Source organism: Anoplophora glabripennis, unplaced genomic scaffold, assembly GCF_000390285.2.
Source record: "Anoplophora glabripennis isolate ALB-LARVAE unplaced genomic scaffold, Agla_2.0 scaffold14, whole genome shotgun sequence".
Lineage (NCBI taxonomy): Eukaryota > Metazoa > Arthropoda > Insecta > Coleoptera > Cerambycidae > Anoplophora > Anoplophora glabripennis.
The window spans coordinates 1,600,009-1,612,727 of NW_019416352.1; the positions used below are offsets into that span (position 1 = coordinate 1,600,009).

Sequence of the window (12,719 nt, forward strand, 5' to 3'; positions counted from 1 at the left end):
GTTGTTGTATTTGTTACCAATTTTTTTCAAAACCGATTTATCTCGCAAACCGTTCATTTTTTCGAAATAAATAAAGAGTACCATTTTTAAAGAAAAACCTTCAGAGTATCTAATAATAATATTTTCAGTTTGATAAAATTACTTCTGTCAAAATTTTGAGAAAAATTGTGATAGGGCCAGTCCGTTTCTGGACACCTGATAATAGCAAAAAGTTGATTTTAGCATCAAATCGTAGAGCTCCATGTGTAATACAACGTACGAAAATTTTATTAAAATATACAGGGTGGTTTCAAAGTTATAACTCTAAACGTTAATTTCTAGGTACCCCTTTGACCCCCATAACTCCGTTAGGGGGCACATTAGGAAAAAAAATTATAGGAAGGACTAATAATTATCCGTAGTATTTTTGCCTCCTGATCACGAATCCGGTGTCAGAATTGAGCTATCATATTACAGGAATTTCCTAACCTCAAAAAACAGGTCAAAAATAGCAAAAATTCACGAAAAATTAGACGTCTGTCTACCGTTTTTAGAAACAAACATACCAAATTTCAAAAAAATCGGAATTAGTATTCTCCAGATATTAGTAAAACCCTTTTCGAACATATTTATAGGAACTTTCTTTCTTATTTTTGGTCAAGGAAATTCCCCCTGAATTTTTTCCCAATATTAATGGGACACCCTGTATATCGCATAAAAAGTACAGACAACTTTTTTTTGTGTGGCTGTGTTATTTTTGCTGTTTTAGGAAGGGAACATAAAAGATACTAATCTAATTTATACAAAATATTTTTTTAAATCTTTTCAAGTTTTTACAAAAAAATGTCGCCTTTGAATTGTTACAATTGTTTAAAGCAATGACCTCTAACATTGACCTAGCTTAGCTGAACTGTACTACTGTTACTACGGAGGAGATAGGGAAGCACTAAGGAAAATTAAAATACTATGTAAAAGAATACGGTATGTTTCCACTTTTTTCTTATTCAGTCAGTGTAGCAGCGGTGCTAGATAAAATAAATAAAATAGCAACAAAATCAAACGGTGAACAGCAGAACCCCATCATGTTCTGAACGCTTCCGACTGGCAACGGCGGTTAGCCACAACTGTTCACTTGAAATGCCATATCTTTGCGTTTGAGAAGCAACTACTGCCTATTGACTTCACACCTGACGGGATTTGTTACATTCTTATTTTAGTTTTTGACTTAATCGGTTTACAAGAGTGTGTTCATTAAGTGCCCTTATGTGGTGTAAGTGTATAACCTTATAAAGTTATTTATTTCAGTACAGAGTATTTTTGTGTTTTACTTTTCAAGTTATTGTATGATATAAAAAAAACATGGATGTGTATCAAGAAAAAGTTGATACGGTTAGAGCCCACTAAGAAAACTTGTTCAGCGGCGGGGTATGAATGTTACTAAAAAAAAAAAAGTTAAAAGGAAATTAAATTTTCACGATGAAATTTGAAAAAATTAACAAATGTATACTAGCACTAATTACTTCTCATTTTTTTTACTTCTTTTCGTTGGTTATTAATGTTCTTCGCGTTCAACAAAAATTTAAAATTTTGAAAAATTATATTGAAAGTGTTGTTGCTTTTGGTGAATTAAAAGCGTGGTTGAAACTTTTGCAAATTATTTCTAGCACACCCGGTATAAATAGCTGTTCCATTATGTTAATTTGTATGCAGTTGATTAACACATCACCATCGCTATCAGTATTTTTCGAAAAAGCTAGCAAATCTGCAATATGACCATAATATTTCATGTTTATCACTTTTCAATATTTATGCAAGTACTACATAACTCCTGAAATCGACCTTCGGTATTTTTCTCGAATGATTTGAATATTTTTGCTGATATGCAAAATACAAGTCGATTCACTGCTGCAAACACTAACGGAGCTGTATACGGAAACAAATCCGCCAGGCTGATTGTGAATATTTGTAAAGTGACATTTTAAAAAGTAAGTACAACAATTATTTTTTCTCTATACTCATTGACCAGACATAGTTTTTAGATAAAGTAGCAGTATCAGTGGTAGTAGTACTACTAATAGTAGTAATGAAGTACTAGTTGAAGGAGTAATAGTAATAGTAGTAATGCCTGCATATAGTATGCACGACAAAAATCTTTATATTTTTTTGTTGCATTTTTTGAGGCCTTAATGCTTATGAAAATAAATTTGGGGTCCATGGCCAACTTTATGAGTAAATAATCATAAAAAAAACGAAAAAATATCGAAAGTTTCGGGCCATCTAACTTTTTTATTTTAAGAGAGAGAAAATTTATTGTAATAAAATTTCATGGCAACATTGATATTTTTCACCTGGTGTAAACAGATTTTTAAAATATCGTATGCAATTTGCTGCGCCCTCTACGCGGGCAAAAAAAAATTGTCATCAAAGCAGGCTGTGGCTACAAAAAAATTACTTTTTTTTAATTGCTTTCATGCGATATATTACATGTGGCCTGTATATTTTGTATTTATTACATTTTTTACAATTTTGGTATAAAAAATATAGATTAATGTAGAAATTGTTTTAAACAGGCCAACCACAAAAAATTTACTGAAATTTCTTTTAAGCTAATATCTGGCAGCCATTAGTTTACCATCGTAGAAGTAAGCTCGTACGATTTTGGTATCAAGAATTCTAACCCTAACGTTTACTGAAAACTTTTGTTGAAATGCAATTTCTGACGTGCCTTAATGGTTACTCTCTATCAAGAGTGATAGGACAGCAAAATACATGATGTTTCTTTGAATGATTCCATTATCTAACAAACCCAAATCACCACTACCTTTATATGACAAAAAAAATAATAAAAACGTAATAAATTCTATGATAACGTAAACAATTCCTAATTTTTTTTTATAAACTTTCAGCTATTAATATAAAACCGGATCCGGATGATGCGGTTATTTCCCAAGAAATGTCGAACATAATTATGATAAATATTTGTAGATTATTTAGCCAAAATTCATTATGCCAAGTTGTATCAAACAAACATTTATCTCGTCAGATATAAATAATATAAACAGCCTTAGCCAATGTTTGGAAAGCAAAGACATGCCTTCAAATCTACCGACATGCAGCATCCACACGATACGACATTTGTTTAAGTTTGACAAATATTTGGCAAGTGATCACATTATGTGGATTAAACATTAGGATTTTTCACAGGGATCTATTAGAATCCAAATGACGTTTCTATTATTTTTATGTAAAAGGAAACACAAATTTAAAAAAACATCCTGTATATTTCCCATTGCCCATAGCCGACCGACAAATAATAACAAAATGATAAAGTTTCGCCGCCCACCAATTCTTTCTGCTTTATATCAGTTATTTCGTTCCTCATTAACGCATCGTTTAGATACTTTTTTAAACAACTAATGCATGTCTGTGTAAAGCAGTGATCAGTATTAGCGAATACACGCCAGCGAATGTGACATCTGACCTCAATGTCGTTTCGTTTATTAACAAATTGTTTTTGTAACAAAGGGAGTTGTTATTTGTTGTTAAGCGATGGATAACTAGATACGATGAAGTTGCAGTTGAAAGTGCATTTGAGTCTGTGTAGTTTAGTATTGATTCCATATAGGTAGTATGAGAAAAGATTTAACGGATCTAAGGACGATGTAATAGGTATGTTTGTGTTTATAATGATATAATTAGATTAGCAGCCTTAAACAATTATTATCATATTCTTGCAAGTAGTGAACAAGCATTACGAGAAAAATACAATATGTGATATGACAATCTATGTATATAAAAAGATTATTTGCCCATGTGTTGGAACAAACTTTGAATTTATTTTCCATGCCACATTAATTGAAAATTGCTTTTGGAGTGTTTCTGGTTATAGCTAATTTGACAACAGGTCTGATACGAGAAAAACTGTTCAAAAAATAGAAAATTGCAAATATTTCTAAAAGTATTAACGGCAACCCTAACAACACTTATATGGCTTGAAAGGAAATTCCAATTAAATTAACAAAGTTGTAGCTGTTTGAAATTATCAAAATGTAACAGCAAAAATGAAACACCTAGTAAATGTTTTAATTTGTTGGTATACCATAATTTAATGTTACCTATGCCCTTTACATGTACCAAATATCCACTTAATATCACGCTCCTGAAAAGAGTTACTAGCATATCCGCGTACCCTTGCATTTTTTTTCTTTAAAAATTAATATCTCAAAATCTATAACTCCTAGGTACAGGGAGTATTTAATAAAGTGACCCTCAAATTTCACGTAGAATCCGAAAATGCAATAATATACAGGGTGTCCCGTTCATGTTTCAAAAAAGCTTGTATACAAGTTCCTCACGGAAAAATAATAGGGGTACTTCATGTAAAACTTTTCTCTTAGACACCCTGATTTCGAGATACAGTGTGTTGAAGTTGTTACTTAATAATGTCAAAATTTGTCCACGAGTAAACATCAACTGTGCGTTAAGAATAATGTGCAAACGGTTTCATTCTGAAAAGCAGTGTCTAAACGATTCTGTAAACTCTAAGCATACTACAAAAAAGGTATACTTGTCGAAATTCGGTAGCATGTAGCATTTTCGAGAAAAAAGTTGCAAAGAAGCAAATGGGGACAATTTCAGCATCTACTGTAGTATTTCGAGTTTTGCTCATTTATTTAATTGTGCAGCTGTTTTGTTTTGTATGTTTCCGAGTCTGTTTCCTAATATTTTTCTGTTCTTATTATTTTTTTTAAGCATTCATGTCCATCAACAATTATTCATTTTAGTAATGGTAGTGTATTAGTTCACAAAATCTAAAATTAGTTATTAATAGATAATAATTAATTATCATAATCTGTTTATTTTGATTTACTTTTTTAAATGTTAGTTTACAAACTGAAACTTAAAACAAATTTTAATTTTTTTTTTAGTTAATACAATGTTTTACAATTTAACTGTTTCATGTGATACGTAAGAAATTAAAATTATAGTCTTAAATACAAATACTGTTGGTAGCTAAATGTCTTCAGCTCATTCAACGATAAAGTCGTTTTTCAATTTAATATTTTGTCAATGTACTTGTACTGCTTTATGTGAGCAAAAATGCAACTTCATTTTTCTCGAAAATGGTACATGCTACCGAATTTCGACAAGTATACCTTTTTTTGTAGTATTATTTAGAGTTTACAGAACTGTTTAGAAATGTAATAAATTTTTACTTTTTTCGATTGTACTCCTTCAATTACCTGTATCGGCGACACTGCTTTTCAGAAAGAAACCGTTTGCACATTATTATTAACGCACATTTGATGTTTACTCGTGTACAAATTTTGACATTTTTATCTTTAGCCGATTTAAAAATAATTAAGGAAAACTATTTGCAAAGTAACAACTTCAACACACTGAGACACCCTATATAGGGTATCCCATTCAAAATAACAAAGTTAATGTCGACTTCCGGTATAACCGAAGTGCCATAAAGTTCTAAATATTTCAGCTGTGTTGGTCCTACTACCTTTGCTAGGTTTCACATTTATCGAATAAGTACTTTCAGAGATATCGAAAGTGCGATTCCTGGTGGGACACACTGTATAGTTGGTAGTATCTATTTATCTCAAATAGTAGGAACAGTTCTTTTTTTTTTCTAAATTGGCCACGCGGACAAATGCATTACTAAACAAAACCTTAAATAACCAAAAGGGTTATTTAGAATTAGTCCACAAGTCTATAGTTTTCGATACAGGGTGTTGAAATTTAAAAAATATACGGACGGGTGTCATAATCAGGTATACAAAATTTAACTGAAACTAAAACATGTTTTATTAAGTTTTTTATTTTCCATTTTTAAAAATTTTTCGACGTGTGTTCTACAAGTATTTGATTTAAAGGCTTGTTATTTTTTTAAATACAATTTTATAACGGATTTCGGATTTTTCTTTTTTGTTAATGTTTCTAACATATTTTTTTACTTAAGCTGAATTAAATTCTTTTCAAAAATGATACCAAAGTTGCTGCTACTATACGGAAAAAATGGATAATTTTGCAGGCATTAGGCCATGTTTTACACCGTTCAAAATTCTTTTCGTCTTCCTTTTTCTGTCCGTACTGTTAATTTTTTCAGTTTGTTTTAATTTACTTAAATTTGTGTTTTTCAATCTTCTTCTGATGTTGAGAAGGGCATGTATGATTATAAAAAAAACTTTTCTAATAAGTGTTTGAAGAGGTTTGATACCTATAGGATGATGAATTATATTATTTAATTAAAGATGAAAATTCTCTTAGAAATTTAACACCTCTGAATATTTCCAAATGTAGCTAGTAATTTTGTTTGCATACCTATATTTCTGGCACAGCAGAAAGAAAATGAAAGATATCTGTTTTTTGGACAGCGACCCCGAAAACTCCCGCATACCGAGTTTGGCGCGAATGTGTTATTTTTTGAAAATTTGGTCGACCATCTTGGATCCGCCATCTTGAATTTTTGCAAAATTGACCTCGGATCCGTGATCAGCGACCTCGAAAACTCCCGTATTTCAAATTTGGCGCGAATCTGTTATTTTTTTAAAATTCATGATATCTGACCTTAATTGACCTGTTTTTTTTTTAGGTTAGAAAAAGAACCATCAATTCTGACCGCGGATTTACGTTCGGCGAGGTCTTAATTATATACATGAACATTTGAATATAGAAAAAAGAATTTTTGTATTTTTCCTAGCACTTTCACGAATTTTTGCTATTTTTTAACTGTTTTTTGAGGTTAGGAAATTCCTGTGCTGTGATAACTCAATTCTGACTCCGGATTCGTGATCAGGAGACAAAAATACTACAGATAACATATTATGTCGCATGAAAAGTACAGACAACTTTCTTCGTGTCGCTGTGTTATCGAAGAAACTATTGATTTCAGTACAATAGGGAAAATATTCTGATTATTAGAGTGCAAAGTACATATATAACAGCGATGTTGTGACAAACAAAATAATAAGAGGGAATTTTAAGATAGAGTGTGTTCCACGATCGCGTAGTGAAAAGTAAAAACTTTTTTATTTATAAATTTACAAGAAAATCTAATGCTTTATAAAAATTTGTGCCTCTTTTGAAACTCTTAAAAATAAAAATATACCACTTCCTTGATTTTACTTACATTCTCGTACAGGTTGTTCACTCTTTTGAAAAATCTGATAGTGAACCCAGGCAAATCTTTTGAGATATCAAAAAGTGTCATTAAGAGATTTTGTAACTTTATGAGAGTTATACCTAATTACCTTATTTCATAATAAAAATCCATTGAATTCAAATCGGGACTTCTAAGGGAATATAGGATTTCATTTATTGGATTTTAGATATATTCGGAGTCATTTTGAATTATTGAATTCTTTTTGGTATTATAACAAAAATCACGAAACTGAGTTTCGCCTTTACATATTCTCTTATACGGTCTGTTAAAAACGGTAATATTCAGTTACGTTAAAAAGCACAATATTGTCCTGTTACCGAGCCGATTGAGCTTATCCAATCAGCAAGATAGTTCGACCTGTTGTGGAATTAAGAGATTATACATTGGTTTATTGAGCGTTAGGGCCCCACGTTGGGCGCCACGTCGCGGACTAGCCGGTTTAGGCTGTCCAGCTAGCTGCGGATCGCAATTAGTTCATTGGATTTGCCAAATCTTATCATCCTTCGGATCATCCAATGATCGGAGACGCATTTGGGCTCTTCTCTTGCATTTAGCGTTCAAGTTTTAGGATTTTGACTGACCCTGTATAGTTTGTTGCACTGATTTTAAGGAGCATTTTAGTTTATAATAGCTATTTGAAGCCTCCGTAAATCGCCGAAGTTTTTTCGTAGGAGGGCTCGTGTATGGCAACTTTAGAGTTGTTGTCTGGCAAATTAAAAGGGTCTACGCCGTAGGCCGTGTGCTATTTTTACTGAGAGAATACAACTTAAATATTTAATTTTATAGTTTTATGCTTTATTGTTGATTTTTTGAGCATGTTACAATATGTTTGATATATTGGTTATAAACATTGGCATACAGTAATAGTAATAGTAGTAAAATTTTGTGATAAAGGCACTGGCCAGGAACCCATTCCTGGTTACTGAACTGCTGATTCCTATACTTGACGTTTAATCACAAAAATAGTTTCCGCCACTTGCGGCTCTCTTGTAGGTTCCGGTTTAGTGAGGTTTCCTGGACCCTGGTTGGATTCCGCGTTTTACCATTTCGGCATTTCAGAAACACGATATCTTTCTGGGTTGACCATTTTAATGTTGTCGCGCCGCACTCTCTACATCGCCCTGATGGGACTGTAGTCCGTTATGACGTAGTTCTTGACTCTAGTGGGGATGAATTCAGGGACAGTTTTTTCCGGCTTTGTTGTCCCGAATGGAAAGTGTGGTAAATTTTCGAAATTGTGTGAAAATGTTGAAAAAACAAATTCAGATTTTTAGCACCTTAACTAACTGCGATGTACAGCTGCTGAATACGAATTTAAAAAAATATACTAAATACTTTAGATCCGTCAGAGGAGGGGATTATTTACCAGTATTTCTAAAAACAATGAATATTTCTTTCCACTCTTTAGAAACCATTTGAATATAGACAAACAAGACAATTTTGATTATTTGCGATTGTTTTAGAAATGCGGAAAACGCTTATCATTAGTGATAATAACCTAAGAAATATTATCTATAAGAAATTAATAATAAAATTGTTTCGCTAACCTAAATCAGCATAGAGATAAATAAATGGGACGGGTTTTCCACGTTAGCCACATTTTATTAACATAGAGAGTAAGGAGTATATGTATTTGCAAATGCTTGTGTTAGATTCTTACGAAATATACAATAAGAAAATATTTTAATATTCAAATCAATTCAACTTTTCTAGAAATTTTCAGTGTGAATTCAGAGACTGAAAGTTGAAATAATAAATAAAACTCAGTTACTATCTGCTTTAGTAGTACGTAAAGATATTTAAATTTATGGTTTAAAAAATATATTTATACTTTTATTTTTTGAAGTCGTCGAACAAGTTCTTAGTGTTTTGTTCAGACCTATCAAGTTGGAGTGGATTAGTAATATACAGAGTGTCTAGTGGGGAAGTGCACAAACTCTGAGGGGATAATCCTCAGGTAAGAATAAACAAAAAGTTAAAGTTAGTTCTTGAATGTACCATTTACTGTTTAATTTTTTTTATGTAAGATATATTTGTTTTATATATTTTACATTGTTGTAATGAATAAATTAAAAAGCATTACAGAAAACTTTCAAGTTGCAAAGACATAGGTACTCTTTTTATTACTACTTTCTTATTTGAATTATTATTTTTAATTTCATTCGCAACATCGTTAAATCTGTTGTTTTTTTTTGTTATTATTTGTATCAACCTTGTTCAGATTTAGTTTGCAACCTATTAATTTCATTTAAAAAACTAGTTTCTGTATAAGACAACAAGAAAATACAATCATTATTATACAATTAACTTCAAAATCCAAGAATTCATTACAACTATTTTTTTTCGCAAAAAAGTGATAGGCATAGGGGTTAAACTTTAAGAAAAGGGATGACCTCCCATATCTACGGCACTGGTAATTCAAATAAAAAATGATTACCATGATTTTGATTCGAATTTTGAGAAGCAAACATCGTGATGTTTTGAAATATAAAAAGATTGTGTACAGGATGTCGCAGTTTTAATATGTCGTCTATTTTCGGGAGTGATTAGAACAAGAAAAAAAAATGGTACTTGGTCTTATAAATTTACCTTGAAATCTCAACCGAAATAGAGAATGTTGAAGGTCTGAGAAATATCAAAATTTTTCATTTCACAAAAAAACATGTACAAGGGCTTTTTCATACAAATACAATCATAAATAGAATATAATAATTATTAAGAATGAAATAAAAACAGGCGTAGAAATTTTAAACTTTCTAAATGGTAGTCAATGGTAAATTTCTACGTCACTGAATTTTTCGGACTTTTAATTGTATTGTACATTGTATTTAAAATGGCATTTGTTTTAAAAAAATCCTATGCATTTTTGCAAAAGGGGCAGTTTCTGAATTATAATCTAGTAAGTTTATTTTAGGATAAAAAAATAGTAATAACTCAAAAAAGTTTGTTTTACGAACAAAATGGAAAAGATATTTTTTCTTTCAAACAAAGTTGGGAATTCAACTACATAATTAATATATTTATAAAATAATCAGTAAAGTCGAAATTTTGAAATTCTCAATAAAGATGTCTCCCTGATCTCCGCTACTGGTTATTACAGTATTTTATGGAAACTTCGCCTAATGTACATCAAATTTAGTTCAAAGTTTAGTTAACTAAGTTAAAAAAATGTATGAAAGGAAATACCTACAAAAATATTTAAAGACAGACATCTTTTGAAAACTTTACTTTCAATTTTTAATTTTTGAAATTTTCTCAGCGACTGTACAAGCCAATACAAAATACAAGGAATAAAATATCAAAATCTCGAGTAATATTGCGTACGTCATTGGATAAGATATATTTATTGAGGAAATAGGTGGGCGAAAATAGATACAATGTTACAGGAAGTAATGGGTTAATTTATTTATTAGTTAATAATTACTGCATAACTATTAGTAATTGCCGTAGAAATCGATTGTAAATATTTTATAAGGTTCTTCTTTGTTAAGTACACAATTAAAAAGTAATAATTAAATGGGAATAGTAAACATACGAGATCTGTTCAGAAAATAACTTTTTTCCAAATTTGTCATTAAAAGTCGACATTTTCGTTAAATTTTCCAAAATCCAAAATGGCGAACATAGTTAAAAAAATCGCAAAGTTGCAAAAAACGGTTTTTCTAAAATAACTAAAAAAATATAGCACCGATTGAAAAATTTTAAATGAGAAAGTTGTAGGTTTTAAAAAGATCTATCGACTTATTTTTTGTAAGTATCGATTTCTTTGTTACTTTTCGAGATATATCGAAAAAACCGTTAAAAATCTTCTCTTTTCTCTTCTTCTATAACTCGTTTACATCTACGTTCCCATACTTGCTATTTACTGCAAGCATAGCCCGCGACAAGCCAAAAAAGTACATTTTTGAAAAATTTAAAAATATTAATTATTTTTCGAGATATCTCGATTTTTTGAAAAAAAGGCGCTCTCGAAAATTGGTTAGATCTTCTCAGCGGATAGCTCTACAGTAACGATTTTCGGTTTATTTTTTTCGTAAAGATTTATATTATCATGCTGTTAAAAAATGTTGACGATTTTATTAATTTTAAGGATAAAAAAATTACTGAAAAAGTTGCACTTTTTTTGGGTATATTTTTTTCAAATAACTATTTCAATTTTTATTTTATGAAAATAACTTAAAGAAAGAAACTGCTGACATTTTTTCACGAATTTAAAAAAAAATGTTTTTCTACGACCTTCTGGAGCCGATATTTTTTTTATTTAAAAAAAAATTTTGAAGACGCAATTAACATTTTTTACAGCGATGCGCTTGATGGAGGTTAATATTGAATACTTATATTTTCAAAAAAAAAAAAGTATTATATGTTTACTTGATTTTTAGTATTAGTAATTGAGTAATAAACTGAAGCGTGCAAGCGCTGAGTGCGTCAGCTGGACCGGACGGAGATGTAGGGGAAAGCGGCGCGCGCTCGCTCTGAAAACTGATGACGTGCAGTCTAAATGGCTCGCGCTTGCAAAATCTTTGATATCTCAGCTTCTGGACCACGTACAAAAATTCTTTTGTACTTAATCTGTTGTAGCTAAACACGAATATTATAGTCATTTTCGCCTTAGAAGCAAAATAGTCCCGTAAATGTTTAGTTTTTATTTAACTTATATATATTTTTTCTTTTATTATACTTCTTCACGAAAATATGGACAACGAACAAGAAAATGAATCAAAAGACAATCCGACAAGAAAAGAAGAAATTCATTCGATAAATAATTTTATCTATACTTGTTAGCTGTCATTGTAGTAATTTTATAGATATTTTATACATAGTTGTGTAATTAAGTATTAAATATTTTTGTAAATAAATTAAATCCTTTAAACTTATGTTACACCAAAATTAATTAATTATTGAAATGATGAAGTAATTGTTAAAAAGCCAGGAACAGGTACAACGTCAGTATGATTAATGAAGCAAAAAAAATTAAGGTATTACACAAAAACTACTGTAATAGTATTAATTATTAAAATGACTATAAATGCAAAAAGAATGTAAATTAAATAAAAACTAAACATTTACGGGACTATTTTGCTTCTAAGGCGAAAATGAATATAATTGAGTCAATGCAATGAAATTTTGACTGAAAAATTGAAGATGCATCGAGTTCCAGCCAAATTTTTACTCGTTTGGTGACTGAAAAACCGAAAGAAAATCGTGCGGACGTTTCAGATTTCTCGCCATCAAAAACACCCCATTCCGAGTTTTCAAGTTATTTTCTCTAAGACTGTAAAATTTATGATATAAATAATAAATCTAAATCAATAATTAACACCCTGTATCTCTTAAACGAGCCATATTTCGTTAAGGCATATTCGGCTAAATCTCATTATTTTATAACTTTGTTCTATGAATATGTATTAATTGTATTCGCAAGGATCGCTATCTTATGAAACAAAAAGATTTCTGTAGTAGCTATTTCTTTACGTATCGATCTTCGTCAAGGGATAGAGTATAGACAAGGCGAAATCGGCGGCTTCGTATGAAAAAATTTGTGGATTCGATTTTTTTGCATAAT

At 30.6% G+C, this 12,719-nt stretch overlaps 1 protein-coding gene across 2 annotated transcripts in view; it reads left to right on the forward strand.

Annotated features, from left to right (window-relative positions):
• Positions 1 to 1,894: 1,894 nt before the first annotated feature.
• LOC108904037 overlaps positions 1,895 to 12,719 on the forward strand; it is a 30,460-nt gene continuing 19,635 nt past the window's right edge. The window contains exon 1 of one of the 2 annotated variants that reach the window (XM_018706409.1): positions 1,895 to 1,964. The gene's annotated coding sequence lies outside the window, so the exon portion shown is untranslated. Of the gene's footprint in view, positions 1,965 to 3,398; positions 3,649 to 12,719 lie in introns of those variants that run through there. The other variant, XM_018706408.1, reaches the window with a different exon arrangement.